Genomic DNA, 18,709 nt, shown 5'->3' with positions numbered 1-18,709 from the left:
AAGCATAATGGATCTGTGGTTTATCTTATGTCAGGATAGCCCCTTCCAAAGTTCCTCCGGAAAACCAGAAGGCGGCAATATTTCAGCAGCCGGAGAGGACAAGTTATGAGCTGTGAGCACAGCTGCGTGTTGAGTCAGGACACTCTGCATGCACGCAGATGGGTGCTCTGTCAGGGCAGCCACACTGCTGGCTTCCATCGCCAGTCTCGTGGACTTCCTGCACACGTCAGAGAAGCGCTGCTATCTCCTTGCCTTCCCTGCTTTGGGCACTATCTTCTGTTTTGGCCACCAGTGGTGCTTCTGACATACTCCATCTGCCTATCCACTGTGAGTTTCCACTGCATCCACATCTGGGATTCAGAAGCATTCAGTCTACTGTCAACAGAGACCTCCTTTCACAAAACAAGGGAGAAAAGTCAGTAAGTGAAAGGATCCAAATACTACTGAAAAGGAAACAGAGACAGCTTTTTTTTTTGTCTTTCTTTTTAAATAGAGCTTTCCATCCTCCATGTGCTTTATTCTACAATTAGAAAGTGTGTTGTAGAAAGAATGTTAGGATCACCCTCTAAGAATCTTGTTTTTGTAATGCTGAATGTACCATATGATATTAATTTGGAGAATGAAAAAAACAGGAAAGCAACTAGCAACTACAGCACAGAGAGTTCTGCAATATAGTGGTATGGGGTTTCAGAGGCAAGAGGAATAAAAATGTGTATAAATGTTTTCAGGTACCAAGGTGCTGAAATTATTCAGTTCAAGTCCATAATGACTCTTGCCTAGATAATTGTAATAAAATGAATTGATCAACCTGCTTCACAACTTTCTCCTTTTCTGATTCGCTCTCCAGAACAACTGCGCAACTCACAAGTTTGTTCATGTCCTTGTTCTGGTCAGAATCCTTTACCAGTCCCTAGTCACCTCCAGAACTAAGTCCTACCCAAAACGTGGGGTCTACAGTTCCCTCAGTCATTGTCTACAGGGGTGCCACTGCATCCCCCAGCAAGTACCTGGAAATATTGAGAGAAGGGTCTTTCCAGCTGTCCAAATGACAAGGGACTACTCCTGGTTTTTAGGAGCCTGGTACCAGGGACATAGATCTAGAGATAACTAAGAACTGTCCTCTCAAGACACCAAATAGCAGAGCTATTGAGAAACTCTAACCCTGAATTCTGAGTTTTCTTTTCAACTCCTTTTTTCTTATATCCAATACACGAGCCATCTTGGCTGCTCTCATTTCCAAACTCTGGCTGCACTCACACTAGACTCTAACCTGAAATGTTCTTCCTAACAGACTGAATCTTGTCTCGTTCAACCTAGTAAAACAAACAAACAAAAAACCAAACAAACAAAAAAACACAAAACTATCCCTGACTTCCAGTCCACACTAATTTCCCCTACAATGGCAATCCCAATCCCACATCACTACGCTTACACTCTGCCTCAACACATATTATGTTCCACTTTGTACTGTCATCATTTTTCCATTCAATTATTGTTTATAGCCATTGTCTATATTCTCATTAAACTAATGTCTTTTTGCTTTTCACTTATTAAACTTATTTGGTGAAGTATTAACCCTTCTTCATGTAGAGGAAATTTAAAATATGTTATCTCAAAACCTTAAAAAAAAAGACAGGCAGAAAGGAGGGTGAGAGAGACAGAGGGGGAGGGAGGGAGGGAGGAAGGAATTATCATTATGTTCATAGAACTGTATCTACAAATCACATTTAATCTATTGAAAACTAATTAAAAATTTTTAAAAGTATTACCTATTACAAAAAATAAAAAATACATAAATTCAGCTGTATCTCCACTACCAACTCACACATTCCCTGAGAATAGAGATTGTCTTGCCAGCTTCATATATCCCAAAGACCGAGCATCTTCGTGCCTGGTAACTAGCAGATTTGTTGACTTTAATTGAATTAAACTCCCATTTTTTAGAGAATTTTTTTCTATCAAATATAGATGTATGTGGGGGCATTCTAAATTTTAATAAAACTACTAGGAACTTAATACATAAATTCATATTAGTTCTTCATAGGGAAAGTATGTTTGAATAAATTTTAGAAATGATTGGTTTCCTGACCCTAACAAGGTTAAATGCTTTCAAAAGGAACAGCCAAAGGAGTTAGTCTTCCAAAAGTCACAAGATAAAGGAAAATGTGGGTTTTTTTGGTGTTAACCAGTGAGACCTTTGTGTACACATAGCTCCTCAAATGACTAAAGTTTACAAATTTCATTTGAAATTAATTCAACTATCCCCACCAAAAAAAATTTTTTAAGTCACCTTTGGACTGGAATGAAACACGGAAAATTTTAACTCAGTGTACGATCTTTTTTTTCTAGGAAGTTATGAGCAAATGAAAACAAGGTTTGGCAGGAGGATTTTGCCACCTCTACCATAGGACGGGTCACTGCCAGTGCCATACTTGTTGATGAGACATTTGGCAAAAGGCTTGCTGCAGAAATACAGAAATACAGACTGCGACTTTATTTTGCTGGATATTTCATCTGTAAAGATTTCCTTTTCCAGTTACAAAGTTCTCCCAAGAGGGACATAGCTGCTTTTTGGAAACCTGTGAAGTATTGGCAAGTCTTGCCCTGTTTACCCTGGAAACTTGTACTTGGATAGAATTGCACTGTATGACCTGGTACAAGCATAGATGGATGTTTGATGCCTGCTGTTTTCTCTTCATGTTGATTTGGAATTTATAAATCACAGAACCAGATCAAATAACTTTGATCTTTCTAGTTCATTCATTTATTGTGGCATAAGGTCATACCTGCACAGACTTGAAAATATCTTGGCAGATGACAAAACATATGTTGTGATTAAGATTTAAGGGTTTGGTTCTGATTAATCTCCATGGGGTTTCTTGATAAGGGACTGGGCAATCTGTAAGCATGGATGTTAACATCTGTATGCTTATGTGTTGTACCTGTCATGGGGAATTATAAGATATTATATAGCTTTGAAATTGCATTAACAGGTTTTGTTGGATATTTCCTTTAATGAGAAAGAAAGAAATTAACTAACCCTGCCTGCTAGCAGATACTATCTGCTCTCTTCTAAATAACTGTTTGAAACATCTGGCCCAGGATTGTGTAACAGATTTGTTTTTATGTCTTTGAGAAACAGTTAACAGGCTAATTCAGGACCTTAAAATTCCTTGCCCAGATTACTGTGATAGTTTCTAACTTGATCTCAGACCACAGTTCTCACACCTTATCCTCCATCCATTTGCCACATTCCTACCGACAGTGTCATTCAAAAACACAGACTAGATCACAGTAATACACTGGATAAATCCCTTCAAAAGTTTTAGGAGAGAGTGCCAGGTTAACATGGCATGCAGAGTTCTGTCCTAGCCTCACCTCTTGCCTCATACTCTCACTCCATGTTCCAGCGTCACTAACCCATGTTATCACTTGGATGTGATAACCAGCTGCTCCCATGAACTCCTGCCCCTCCGATGGCCTGCTTCTTTCCACCCTCAGTTTACATGGCATTGTCTCCAGAAGCCAACTTGAACTATCTCCTCCACCACCCTTGTAAGTGTCCAGGAATGCTAACATGGTACTGTATTTTAATCAATTCTTTATCATCTGCCTTTTCCACTTGCAAGAAAATTACAAGAGACCACCTTCTCATACAGAGCCCAGCAAACATCCTTATATGTAGAGGATACTCAATAATAAACAATCATTTTATGAATGAGCAAAAGGATGAATGAAGGAGTAACTTTTTGGGCTACATTATACTTGTTTTCTAATTATACCTTTAGGTATTGATATTTCTCAATTTTCCATTTTGAAAAGATCTCAATGAACAGGAATTATTTTTCCCATTCTACAAATATGAGAAAACAAAACAGATTTAAGAACCAAGTTGAATTCAAAGAATGTTTAAACTAACTAAAATAAATCGAAGACTGACACAAACCATTTAAGAACTTATTATTAATTTATTGGTGCAATCATTATTCAAATGATTGTGTGACCCTTTGTGCTGTGTAATTATATTGACTAATGAACAGTATCTGAAATAAAAATTTCAACCTAAATTTGTGACCAGTAATTTTGTTCACTTATCCCATAGATATTGGTAATCTTAAGAATAAAATTAGAGTCAGCATTGTGGTGCAGCAGGTTAAGGCACTGTTTATGATGCTAGTATCCCATGCTGTAGCACATGTTTGGGTCCTGGATGCTCCACTTCCAAATCCACCCTCGCACTAACGTGCCTGGGAAGGCAGCAGACGATCACCCAAGCTTGGACACTTACCACCATCAGAGGAGACCCTGATGGAGTTCACAGCTTCTGGCTTCAGCCCGACCAGCCCCACCCATTACAGCTACTTGGGTAGTGAACCAGTGCATGAGATCTCTCTCTCTTTCTCTATCTCTATCTCTGTCTCTCTCTGTCTCTATCTCTCTGTCTCCCCACCCCATCACTCAACATTGTAAATAAAATAAACAAATCTTTAAATGAAGAATGAAATTATTTCAAATTCACTTAGATAAAAAAGAATATAATATTTGACTTGTTTTAGATTTTTAATAAAAAAATATTTTATTAACTTAAACCAGCAACCAGATTTGCAAATCACCATCAGACTTGAAAGAATCTGCTTGCAAGGTTTGTGACTTTTCATTAGTTTTCTTTTATTCTTGTGTATGCATTGACAGATCAATGAATCTTTTTTCAAAAGTTTTACTTACCTATTTGAAAGAGTTAGAGAGAGAGAGGGACAGAAAAATCTTCCACCCACTGTTCACTCCCCAAATGGCAGTTATGGCCAGAGCTCAGCTGGTCCAAAGACAGGAGCAGAAGCTTCACCCTTGGGCCATCTTCTGCTGCTCTCCCAGGTGCATCAGCAGGGAGCTGGATCAGGAATCGAACCAGAGCTCATGTGGGATGCTGACACTGCAAGTGGTGGCTTCATCCACTGTGCCACAGTGCCGATCCCAGCTCAAAGAATCTGATCTTTCATTTTGGTACCAATAAACTCACCTTGGGTTCAAAGCTTGTGCTTCCTGACATATTATTCCCAAATTCCAAGAGATAAAAGTAGTGTTTAAAATTCCTCACTACAGAAAAAAAATCTACAGAGTGTGATAGACTTTCTAGCCCCAAAATACATGCTAACCAATGAATGTACACTCAATGTCTGGCCAATGTCTGAAACTACTTTAACAAACAGGGAATATACAATAAGAGAGAATGAGGCTTAAGATATTGAGATTACATTAGTCTCCCCTTAGCCATAGTTAGACTGTTCAGGTTTAGTTTCTCACATTCACCACAATCTGAAAATATTAAGTGGAACTTTTCAAAAACACACAATTCATAAACTCCAAATTATATACTCTTTTGAGTAGCAGGATGATATCTGCCACCATCACACTCTGCTTTCCCAGGACACGAACCCTTCCTTTGTCCAGTGTATCTGCACTATACACGCTACCTGCCTGCTAAAAGCCTTCTTGGTTATCAGACTGATTTACAGGGTACTGCATGTAGTGCCCATGTTCAAATAACCTTGATTTACTTGATAACAGCACCAAAGAACAAGAGTGGTGACACTGGCAATTTTTATTTTTATTTGAGAGGTAGTTACTGACAGAGAGGTCATCCATTCTCTGGTTCACTCTACAAATGACTGCAATGGCCAGAGCTAAGCTGATCTGAAGCCAGGAGCCAGGAGCTTCTTCTGGGTCTCCCACATGGGTACAGCAGCCCAAGGACCTGGGCCATCCTGTACCACTTTTTCAGGCCATAGCAGAGAGCTGGATTGGAAGAGGAGCAGCAGGGGCAGGAACCAGTGTTTATATTGGATGCCAGCACCACAGGCAGAGGCTTAGCCCACTATGCCACAGTGCCAGCCCTGACACTGGCAATCTCATTAGAGCATATTGTAATACAAACATTCTATTGTTATAATTGTTCTATTTCCATTATCGATTATTGTTATTCTCTTACTATACATAACATAAATGAAACTTTCCATAAAAGTGTATGCACATATTATCTATGAATATAAGATTCCATACTATGCATGGCTTTAAGCATATATGGGGGTTGGTCTTGAATTATCCACTGTAGATAAAGAAGGGGCTACTTTAGCCACTGGATTAAATTCACACAAAATATATTTATTTTCCAGGAAGTACAGAGCCCAATTTATTGTTCAATTGTAATAAAACTTTTTAAATTTGTATTTATTCACTCATTTATTTGAAACAGAGAACATCAGAGAGAAAAAGAAGAAACAGACAGAAAGAGAGAGACAGATACCTTCCATCTTCTTGTTCATTTCCCAAATGGCTGCAAGAGCCAGGCCTGGGCCAGGTCAAAGTCAGGATCCAGGAACTCCATCCTGGTCTCCCATGTGGGTGCAAATGGGCCCAAATACTTGGGCCATCTTCCGCTGCCTTTCCAGGTGCATTAACAGGAAGCTGGATCAGAAGCAGAGCAGCCAGGTCTAGAACCAGCACTGCAGTATAGGATGCCAGCATTACAAACAGGGGCTTAACCCACTGCACCACAACACTGGTCCAAACAAAACTTTGTTCTTTATGCTTCAGTTAGAAGTTCCATCTCTCTTTGTGTATTATTATGGGTTGAGTGTCTGAGTCCTCTCCAAACTGGTATGTTGAAGCCTTAACCCCAGTATGGTTGTATTTGGAGATGAGGGCCTCTACAGAAGTAATAAGGTTAAATGAAGTCATCGGGTGTGAACATGCCATAAGATTACTGCTCTTGTAATAAGAGACACCAGACATCTTCCATTCAGGTCCTAACCCCACCTCCACACACACATCAAGCAAAGACTGTGAGCACAGAGCAAGGCAGTAGCCATCTACAACCCAGGAAGGAGGCCATCACCAGAAAACTGAATTGGCCAAGGCCTTGATCTGCAACTCCGAGCTCCAGAACTCTGAGAAAATGAATTTGTGGTCTGTAAGCTATGTAGTCTATGAAATTTTGTTATGATAGCCCAAGCTAATTCATGATTCCTGTATTCCCTTTTTATCTGACTCTTTACTGCTTTCCTGACTACCAGTTCCGATGCTATGGTCACCAGTGACTCTGCTGTTCTACATCTCCCAACATCCACCTACCAATCACAAAACTTTGAAAACATATTCTATGAACAAAAAGAAATTAATAATTCAGTGCAACAATTCTGAGGCAACCTATACTTGCAACCTTAAAATCAACTGTGTCCACTTCTCTTAAACAATTGTCTCCCATAATTTTTTATAAACAAGCAATGATGACTGTTTTTCTTTCTTATACCTTAGTGCACTGTGTCATGAGTGATATATTTATGAAATGCAAACTGCTAAGAACAAGAATATAACTGTGACTTGATCCTGTAAAATGATATTTCCTTTTTTGGTTCCATTTCCTTTGTGTTCATGATTTTCTCTTTTTTCCTAACTCTTCATGTGATCCACAACCAGCCCACTCTGCTTTCCCAGGCCTTTTCTTACAGGCAAAACATCAGCAAGTAATCTCAATCTTGCCTATTACTTTGCTGTCAATCAACTTAACCTTTAGAAACCATTTTCTTCTCATGTATATAGTACTGAGAGCTGTTCTAGAAGCCTTATGAACTTTGACATCTTCTATTAATATTTTTCATGTAAAAAAAACACACCAGTGGTTAAAATACCAAAAACTTCCACTACAGGTCACATGCTTAAAACTTTCCTCAAAAATTATTTCTGGGGACTGGTGCTGTGGCACAGTGAGTTTATACCCTGGCCTGAGGCACCGGCATCCCATATGGGCACTTGTTCCAGTCCTGGCTGCTCCTCTTCCAATCCAGCTCTCTGCTGTGGTCTGGGATAGCAGTAGAAGATGGCCCAAGTCCTTGGGCCACTGCACTCGCGTGGGAGACCTGGAGGAAGCTCCTTGCTCCTGGCTTCAGATTGGCACAGCTCCAGCTGTTGTGGCCAACTGGAGAGTGAACCAGTGGATGGAAGACCTCTCCCTGTAATTCTGTCTTTCAAATAAATAAAATAAATCTTGGGCCCTGCACCCTCATGGGAGATGAGGAGAAGCACCTGGCTCCTGGCTTCAGATCAGTGCGGTGTGCCGGCCGCAGCTGCCATTGAGGGGTGAACCAACGGCAAAGGAAGACCTTTCTCTCTGTCTCTCTCTCTCACTGTCCACTCTGCCTGTCAAAAAAAAATTTAAAAACAAAGAGACTATGAGTCATAAGGGAGAGTGCTTAACAAACATACCCAAGGGAGAGCTAACCACCTCTTAGAGAGGCAGAGGTGACATTTGAATAACATTAAAAAAAATAAATCTTAAAAAATTTCTTTTTGTAAGCTGATGTCCATCAGATGAAGACTGGATAAAGAAATTATGGTTTACATATACACTACAGAATACTACACAGTAGTAAAAGAAATCCTATCATTTGTACCAAATGGATATAACTGGAAATCATTATACTTAGTGAAATAGGCCAGTCACAAAAAGACAAATACCATATGGTCTCTCTGATCTGTGGTAACTAAGAGAGTACTTAAAATGTAATCTAGAGGAGTGAAACTGACTTTTCGAGATGCAATGATTTTGAACACCCCTTGCCTTGATGGTCAAGGAACAATGTTTTTCTTATTTGTTTGCTTTTGTTCTTTTCTTCATTTTCTTCTTCATACTAATTGGTGAACGCTCTGCTTAGTATAGGGTTATACTTATGAGTATAAAAATTAACTGAAAATTGATCTCTGTAAAAAATAAGGACAGGAAAGAGGGAGGAAAAAGAAAGGTAGGAGTATGGGTGGGAAGGAAGTAGGAGAAGAAGTATCATCATGTTCCAAATGGGTATATATTAAATGCATGAAGCTGTATTCCTTAAACAAAATTTTAAAAACATAAAAATTCTTCTTGTTAACTAACATATTCCATATTTGTGCTAAATGAAAAATCATATTGCTGGAATATTTGAAATTGAAACACTTGGCTAGATTGGAAGGGGAGTTAAGGTGTGTTTATTTGTTTGAAATTCAGAAGCAGGAACATTAATCTTATTTTGTCAAAATTGTATTTGATCATTTTTAGAAAACCAACTGAAATGGTTGGGACTTATAGATTCCTGTGTGAATAAACAGACTTGCATGAGATGTGATTTTAGTGAAAGCTAGGAAAAATAATGAACTGAAGTTAAATGTGATTTTAAATAATTGTATAAACAACTGATGAAAGATTCTTAAATATTCCCTAGATGAACTTGGGAAGATAAACCTCTTTGGCATTTAAAAGTCAAATAAATGACTCAAGACATACATATGTATATACCATTTTCACTTATCTGTCAAAATGGAGACTGTAGTACATCCATATAGTTTGGGAAAATCCATTGGTCAGAGAAGTGAGTACCAGAGTCTTAGTGAACTTAAAAGTAAAGAGGAACTCCCCAACACCCTTTCTGGTATTCTACTCCATGAGCTTATTCACATACTCTACTCTCCAATCCAATCCAGCTCCTCCTCAACCACCCTAACCAATATCACCCACCCCACTTGTGCTCTGTCATACTGCCCTGCTTTCTTTCTTTCTTTTCTTTTCTTTTTTTTTTTTTTTTTTTTTTTTTTTTTTTTTTTTGACAGGCAGAGTGGACAGTGAGAGAGAGAGACAGAGAGAAAGGTCTTCCTTTGCCGTTGGTTCACCCTCCAATGGCCGCCGCGGCAGGCGCACTGCGGCCGGCACATCGCGCTGATCTGAAGCCAAGAGCCAGGTGCTTCTCCTGGTCTCCCATGGGGTGCAGGGCCCAAGCACTTGGGCCATCCTCCACTGCACTCCCGGGCCACAGCAGAGAGCTGGACTGGAAGAGGGGCAACCGGGACAGAATAGGCGCCCCTACCGGGACTAGAACCCGGTGTGCTGGTGCCTCAGGCAGAGGATTAGCCTAGTGAGCTGCGGCGCCAGCCTTCTTTTCTTCATAATACTGATCACTCACTAAAATTACCTAATTGACTTATTCACCACCTGCCCTTGCTTCTGTCAGTGTAAACTCATGAGGGCTTTGCAAGATCTCCAGAGTCTAAAACAGTTCTTGTCACATAGTAGGCGTTCTACAAACATTTATGGAATGAAGAACTATTGCCCACAAACATCTGAACTTCATTGCCTCTGTATCATGCATTTAAAGTTTCCTCCACCCAGATAGGCTACAGTCATCCCTCTGTAGTCACAGGGATGGGATCCAAAACACTGCTTCAGACCCCTAACCCCCCAGATATTAAAATCTGTAGTCTTTTATATAAAATGGTATTGTGGTATTTATATAAAACCTAAGAACATCCTCCTACATACCATAAATCATCTCTAGACTATCTATAATATCTAATACAATGTAAATGCTAAGTAAATAGTATTTTACAGAGTCAGGACATACAGATTCCATATAAATGCATTTTAAAATATTTTCAATGATTGTAGGTGGAATCCATCAATGTAAAACTCTTGGGTACAGAAAGCTGACTGTACTCTAGTCCCAAAATACTTCTCATGGCCCAAATAAAATTTCATAGCACTTGGGCCTGTGTCAAAGGTGCCAGTCTGAAGTCTCAGCTCCCCTCCCAGAGTAGATTATTAAGGGTGGTTTGCTTTTTCATACATATGCACAGACACTAGCACAGTATTACTCAGTAAGCATTTATCATATTAATGAATGAGAGTAATGTGCCACCAGATTTTAAATGTGACTTTACCTTAGCCAGAAATTTAACAAGAAAAATGGGCCTTAGGTTAATACCATGGAATGGCAGGAGAAATGTTTGTTGTCAAAAAGAAATTAAAGTCTGTTTTGATTAAAAAAAAAAAAGTTTTGATCCACATGTAATTTTTCATCATATGCATTCTTCATGAAATTTTTGAAAAACTTCCTCCCCCATCTATAAATTATGTATGTCCTATCACACAGAAACACCTAAATTTGCAAAATTCTGATGTATATTCAAGTCATTAGTTATCGTGAGCTTATTAGGTAATACAACTGGATATTATTTCATCATATTAAGCTTAGTTGTCCTCTGCTGGTTCCTGGGACATATCCAAAACTTCCTACTGCATTCCAATGGAAGTTCGGAAAACAGAGGGGGAAAAAATAACAAGAACCAGAATCTTCCCAATCTTCAATAAATTTGCAAGGGCCTCCTGCCCATGGGCTTATGTCAGGCTGACCTCTACTCTGCGCCAGTCAGAGTCAGGCTTTGAACACTCAGGCGTGATTTATGGAAGCAGAGAAGTGTTTCTGCTCATCCCCGGCATGAAGGATCTTAGTGCCAGGTCAGTCATTCCAGTCATACTCTTCTTTTGTACTACCATCAAATCCCTTTTCTGAGCTCCCATACCACACACGCAGTCTTTAACAGCTGATCCAGTAACGAGATACGTTCTCTCCACCACGAGAATTCTCGTGACTTATAAGGATGGCGGGTTTCGGTAAAAAGCACCAGCACTGAATCTCAAGCCTTTTCTCTGTGACACTTCTGATTTCATAACATAAAAATACACCCTTTTCATTTCAAGGTGCTCTCTGTAGTCTCTGACTAGGTCTAGGGGCAAATGAAATCTGTGGATGATGCCAGGGTTTGTACTTTTATTTTGGATTTTTGAGAAGTATGAATTGTTGAGTTACAGATTGGCCAATAATTTCCAACACTCATTTTGTGTTATGTAAGTCAGCTGTCACCCATTACCCAAAGGGTGTCATAAAATTCTTAAGACTAAATTAAGTCAGATTTCTCTTCAAATTTATGAAATAAATATGAGACAGTACCATTCCTTGAAACAAAACATAGTAAAAGTTGCAGTACCTCTGAACAAATGAAACTACTACTCCCTAAGACAGACCTAGTCCATTCATGACTATTTCTCAGTTTCTTGCCATAGGTTTCAATGTTTCATGATACTAATAATTGAAATCATATTTGCTACATTCATATTCTTTGTATTTTAAAACATTTAGCCTTCTTAAGCCTTGGGTATTAGAAACCTGACATGTGGGAAGGCTACACAGTGAACCATTAGGAATTGCATTTATAACATTAATGATAATTGAATTATTAATTTACTATTAATAATTTATTGAGCAATTAGTTCCAGTGTTTAGGTAGGCTTGATGATAGAAGACAGTGCGAGAGTTACTCTGTGGTCAAGGTGAAGGGATGCATTTTCATTGACACAAATCTGTTCCACCTATGCTACTGAGAGGCAGGCAGGAGTATGGCTCATTCACAAAACTACCTTAAATAGGCTTTCAAACACCCTCACAAATCAGCAAGTGGAGAAGACAAGGAAAGTTTCATTGAGAGCCTCAGTCCTAACTGAAAATTCACAGAGCTGAAAGGTATTTTTCTTGGTAGCAGTGGACTCAACACAAATAATATTCAGTATTGAATAATATTCGGAATGCATTACTTACTATTTATTTAGGATTTATTATGTGCCAGGAATTTTTCAAAATCCTTTACCCTTTAGTCATTTAAACCAGAGAACAAGCAGACTTAGGTAACAGGCACATGAATGAGGAAAATGATGATAATCCAAGAGATTGAGTTACTGCAAACAGTAACCTGAAAATGCTGGTAGACCAATCACGATCCACACTGACTGATGCTGCCAAGACGAATTCAATTCCTGTGTCATCAATACGAGAAGACATCCCATACTTACCAAAATCAGAAGCATTAAAATCATCTGGGAAAAACTGTACAACAGTGTGGACAATTACATTCCTATTAAACATGGTAAATATAAAACATACGGATATTCCTCACTTGTATTTAAGGAGTGGTTACACATACCCTTCTTGGGGGCTGGATGTGGCATCTGCAAACAGGTAGGCAAAAGAAGAAATGAATCAAGCTCCAGGCTCCTGGCTTCCAATCAGCCCAGCTCCAGCCGTTGTGGCCATCTGGTGAGTGAACCAGCAGATGGAAGGTATCTTTCCACCTCTGCCTCTAATTCTCTGTAGCTCTGACTTTCAAATAAATAAGTCTTTAAAAAGAAGAAGAAGAAATGAATCAATAAGATATCATTGAAAAAGATATCATTGATATGATATCACAGCAATTATGAAAGCTCTGGGGTGTTTTAAAGAAATATTGCTCTTTTGCAGGCGCCACAGCTCACTAGGCTAATCCTCCGCCTGTGGTGCCCGCTCCCCGGGTTCTAGTCCTGGTTGGGGTGCTGGATTCTGTCCTGGTTGCCCCTTTTCCAGTCTAGCTCTCTGCTGTGGCCCAGGAGTGCAGTGGAGGATGGCCCAAGTGCTTGGGCCCTGCACCCACATGGGAGACCAGGAGGAAGCACCTGGCTCCTGGCTTCAGATCAGCGCGGCATGCCAGCCGTAGCAGGCACTTGGGGAGTGAACCAACAGAAGGAAGTCTTTTCTCTCTGTCTCTCTCACTGTCTAACTCTGTCTGTCAAAAAAAAAAAAAAAGAAATATTGCTTTTTCAAACTCAGTCATTTCTTAAGAATAACACCTAGGTTTATGGCCAGCAAAATCGTTTTAGACAATGTGAGGAGCTATAAGCAGTAAACAGCTGATTAGTGCTCAATAACTAGTTAATTATTTTTCTTTTTTTAATTTGAGTTCTCATTTCGAATTTATTCATCTTCCAAATGTCTCCACCCTGCATTAGTGTGGTAATTACAGCACTCCCTCCAAGGTAGGCATGCCAAGCTGAGGCACCTAGATCGGTGAATCCTGATAGACCTGGTAGAAACAGCCACAATGGCAGGGATGACTTCAAGGTGCCTGTTCTAGGGCATCATAATTTGAAAACCAATGCTTTGAGCCCATGAGAGCCTCAGAATCATGTGTGTGTGGAAATAAATAAAATTCAACTATTTCAGCAACGGAAAATATCGCAGGTCTTACTAAACTTCTCACTGGGAACAGTAATACTCAAATGCCTATGTTAGCAATCAAGATAAAAAACATAAGGAACTGCTTATTTTACAAGATGCAGATTTAATATTTCAGTTAAGGAGATAATCACATGCAGTGTGTCACTTCTAACTTATTCAATTACTTAGACAATTCTATAGCCTTAACTAAGTATATTGTTCTGCACATTGGAAATACAGGTGTTTCATTAATATTGATTTATTTTTATAAATTTAAAAACTGAACTAAAGCTGCAATGGTAAATTATACAAATATATGTAATCATCTAGAAGCAGTATAAAGACTCTTGAATTGGAGACGTGCAGAATCTTAATCACATCTTCAGATAACACCTTTGTTAACAGTACACAGTAGCTAACAAAATAACAAAAATAACCTTTCTTATTTTTAATAAGTTCATAGGCTTAGTCTTACAACACAGCATTTTGGCATGTACTATCTTGCTCACACCAATAATCATAAAACTAATAAAATTACAAAAACAACCAATATTTTATTACTAAGATCCACTAAGACAACATGTCATCATTCTAACCTACATTTATTTATAAAAAGTATGAGAAAGCAACAATAATAATGTCGAATTGTATGATATTACAATTAGGACAGCAGATTTTTAGCATCCAGATTAAACTGCCTATACTAAAAAAAAGAAAGTGATGATACAAAATCTTCCTGAGGAAGAATATATTCATTACTTCTTTCTTCCTTCTTTCTTTCAGACAGATAACCATTACTGAGTATCTATAAAACAGAGTGACATATGCAATACTTTCAACTTTTGATAAGTTAATATACCAAGCACAGTTATTTATTCATAAATCTATTATGAATACATTAAAATTATTGTTCTGCTTGGATAAACATAAAACATACATGGAGTGAAACTCCTGAGAAAATACCGTACGGCTTCCTCAAAACGCTGTCACTGGGATGCATCTTTATGTGTGGACAATATGCATTAAAAAAGTGTGGGTGATGGACTGTGTTAGCAACTTACTACAAAATGGTACAAAAGGAAAAAACTACTGCACTATATTGGTGCCTTTCCTCTAAGTGTAAGATTCCCTTTTCAGGACAGATTTTTTGAAGACTGAAGAACAGGCTGAAAATTGCACCCTTGGAGACTTTTGGACACCTCTGCTGAAGAATTAAGCCTACGGCTCTAAGGTCATGTTGCTTCTCCTTCCATGGGATAAACACTCTATCACTGTAGAGCCTTTGTATTTGCTGTCCCCTCGGCAGAAATGTGTGTTCATGTTTTTCTCACCATACTTATGTCCCTGCTTAAATGTCAAGTCCTCCAGCAGTGCACCCTTCCATCACTCTCATCCCTTTCCCTGCTGCAACAGACAATCAGGCAATGTGCTTTGGACCATTGTGTTTGAAATAATGAAAAGAAATCCATGTGTAATAGAGTCAGCATTAAAATGGCTCCATGACACGGACACTGAAACAAATCGTAGCATTACTCATCCTTATACCTGAATAAAGAGTCTATTTCTAGTCATAATAACATTTACTGCCTTGGAAACCATTTCCACCTTAATATTAAAGGCTATTTCTTTTATTAAAAATCTCTTGGAGATCCAATGACATTTGCTGATTGAATTTGAAAGTAAAGGACAGGAAGATGTTCCCTCTCACATTCTGTATTGTGGGTTTTAGAGTTAGACGTGGCTTCGAATCTCAGGTGCACAAGTAATTAACTGCGATTATATCCCTGAAACTGCTCTCATTAAAAGCACCAAACAAAAATTCTTCTGCTAAAAACATGTTATTTATTTGAGAGTACGAGAGAGACGGAGACAGAAAGACATAAAGCTCCCAAGGGTTCACTCCCCAGATGATGGGAGCTGGGTCAGACCAAAGCCAAAAGCCAGGACCTCAATCCAAGTCTTCCTTATGGGTACAAGTACTTGTGGGACACAGTACTAGAGTAATCAACTGCCTCTCTGGGGCTACAATAGCAGGAAGCTAGAATTGGGACTTAAACCCAGGTACTCTGATATGCCACGAGGGCCATACGGCTACCCCCTCAAATCTACTCTTCATTCAGACAGAAACATCCAAGTTCTTGTGCTATCAGGCCACTCTAAGTCATTTGATGCTGAAGATAACTTTTCCCCCAGTAATTCTGATTTCTTTTTCCACTTTTGGCTGCACCTTGTCAATCATCTTTGTAGACCCTTCCTTTCTTTGTCTTTCAGATGCCAATGTTCCTTCGTCAAAGGCACCACTTATTCTTTCTTGCTGCAGTTCCCTTGTCCAATGCTCAGACGTCCAAACTATTAATTTATCCTATAGCTGTCTCTTATAAGACACATAATATGTATATATATATGTACATATACATATTTATATATATGTAAGTGGACAAAGGATTTGGAGAGCTATTTATTCAAAGGAGACATACAAATGGCCTATAACTACACAAAAGATCCTCAACAACATTAGTTACTAGAGAAATGTAAATTAAAATCACCATGAGATACCACTCCATATCTACCAAGATGGCTGTTACCAAAAAGATAGATAATACCAAGTGTTGGTAAGGTTATGGAGAAGTTGGAAGCTTCACATCTTGATATACGAATGTTAAATGGTACAGCTTCTTTGGAAAACCATTTGGTACATCCACAAAATATTCCTTTATAATCCACAACTCAATTCCTAAATATATACACAATAAGAATGAAAAAAGTCTAGATAAAATATTGTATGTGAACATTTACAACAGCAGTAATCATAATAGCTAAAAAATACTAAACTCTAAATGTCCAAAATATGGTAAACCCAAACAACAGAATGTTATTCAGCCGTTAAACAGAGCAAGTTACTAATATGTGCTAAAACATGTATGAGCTTCATTATGCTAAATGAAATAAAACAGACACAAAAGGTGTAAATAAAAGGTGTATTATTCTCTTCATATGAAAAATACAGAATATTCAGATCAATGGAAACAGGAAGTAAACTAGTGGTTGCCTAGGTCTCAGGGCATTGGGAGGGGAGTGGTTAGGAGGCAGGAAATGGCTGTTGATGGATAAGGTATTTCTTTTTGGGGAAGAAAAGAATTCTGAAATTAGATAGTGATGATGATTGCACACCCTGTGAATATATCTAAAAGCACATTGAGTTGTACAGTTTAAGTGATTGAATTGGTTTAGAAATTATACAATTGGGCAGTTGCTGCAGCGCAGTGGGTTAAAGCCCCAATCTGCAGTGCCAGCATTCCATATGGGTGCCAGTTTGAGTCTCGGCTGTTCCACTTCCAATGCAGCTCTCTGCTATGGCCTGAGAAAGCAGTAAAAGATGGCCCAAGTGTTTGGGCTCCTGCACCCACATGGGAAACATGGCAGAAGCTCCAGGATCGGGGCTTCAGATCAGCCCAGCTCTGGCTGTTGTGGCCATTTGGGGAGTTAACCAGCAGATGGAAGACCTCTCTTGCTGTGCCTCTGCCTCTCTGTAACTCTGCCTTTCAAATAAATAAATAAATCTTTTAAAAAAAGAAATTATACAATCAATATCAATTTCCTTTAAAAAAGAAATTCTACCAAAATCGTGTTAACCAATACTGGTTAGAAACACACTTGGCTGCAAGCATCAGAGAGCTAATGTCAACTTAAGCCAAAGGGGGGGGGGGGAGGGCTACTTTCCTCATGTAACAAGTTCACACTACATAGCTGATCACCATTAGTCCTGCTGCTCCACAACAGCTTCTCAGGTTTAAGCCACAGATCCTTGTGTTTAGCACTGGATGATTGCAGAATGGATGCTGCTGCTCTAAGTATCAAGATCAAAACCATGACAATGGGCAGGGCAGGAGGAGAGGGGAGGCAATACCAGTCACGCTGGTCTCCTGTTGTTATGAATATAAAAGCTTTCTGGGGCCTGGGGGGTTGGGGTTAGGGTTAGGGTTAGGGTTAGGTCACTCTGTTAATCCTTCACCTGCAGTGCCAGCATCCCTTATGGGCACCGGTTCTAGTCCCAGTTGCTCCTCTTCCAGTCCAGCTCTCTGCTGTGGCCCGGGAGGGCAGTGGAGGATGGCCCAGGTGCTTGGGCCCTGCACCCCATGGGAGACCAGGAGGAGGCATCTGGCTCCTGGCTTCAGATCAGCGTAGTTCCAACCATGGCGGCCATTTGAGGGGTGAATCAACGGAAGGAAGACCTTTCTCTCTGTCTCTCTCTCTCACTGTCTGTAACTCTACCTGTCAAATAAATGAAAAAAAGAGAGAAAGCAAAAGCTTTCCAATATGCAACCAGAGGACGCCCACTTATATCTCATTGGCCAGAATCATTCAGTAGCAAGGGTGCATTTGTTTTTTTTTTTTAACTTTTATTTAATGAATATAAATTTTCAAAGTACAGCTTATGGATTACAATGGCATCCCCCCCCATAACTTCCCTCCCACCCTCAACCCTCCTCTCTCCTGCTCCTTCTCCCCTTCCATTCACATCAAGATTCATTTTCAATTCTCTTTACATACAGAAGATCAATTTAGCATATATTAAGTAAAGCTTTCAACAGTTTGCGCCCACACAGAAACACAAAGTGTAAAATACTGTTTGAGTACTAGTTATAGCATTGAATCACAATGTACAGCACATTAAGGACAGAGATCCTACATGAGGAGTAAAGGCACAGTGACTCCTGTTGTTGACTTAACAAAATGACACTCTTGTTTATGGTGTCAGTAATCTCCCTAGGCTCATGAGTTGCCAAGGCTAAGGAGGCCTTTTGAGCTCGCCGACTCTGATCATA

The 18,709-nt window shown here is 39.3% G+C and overlaps 1 long non-coding RNA gene across 1 annotated transcript in view; it reads right to left on the bottom strand.

Annotated features, from left to right (window-relative positions):
* The window catches only part of LOC149125273 (uncharacterized), a 175,173-nt gene extending 157,018 nt beyond the window's left edge, over positions 1 to 18,155 (bottom strand). The window contains exons 1-2 of the long non-coding RNA XR_016210336.1: positions 17,896 to 18,155; positions 12,838 to 13,030 (exon numbers count right to left, since the gene is read on the bottom strand). This is a non-coding gene — a long non-coding RNA (uncharacterized LOC149125273). The remainder of the gene's footprint in view (positions 1 to 12,837; positions 13,031 to 17,895) is intronic.
* Positions 18,156 to 18,709: the final 554 nt, after the last annotated feature.

This window comes from Oryctolagus cuniculus, chromosome 7 (genome assembly GCF_051225735.1).
Source record: "Oryctolagus cuniculus isolate XC-2025 breed Fujian yellow rabbit chromosome 7, ASM5122573v1, whole genome shotgun sequence".
Classification (NCBI taxonomy): Eukaryota; Metazoa; Chordata; class Mammalia; order Lagomorpha; family Leporidae; genus Oryctolagus; species Oryctolagus cuniculus.
This window is presented reverse-complemented; position numbering and strand designations above follow the sequence as displayed.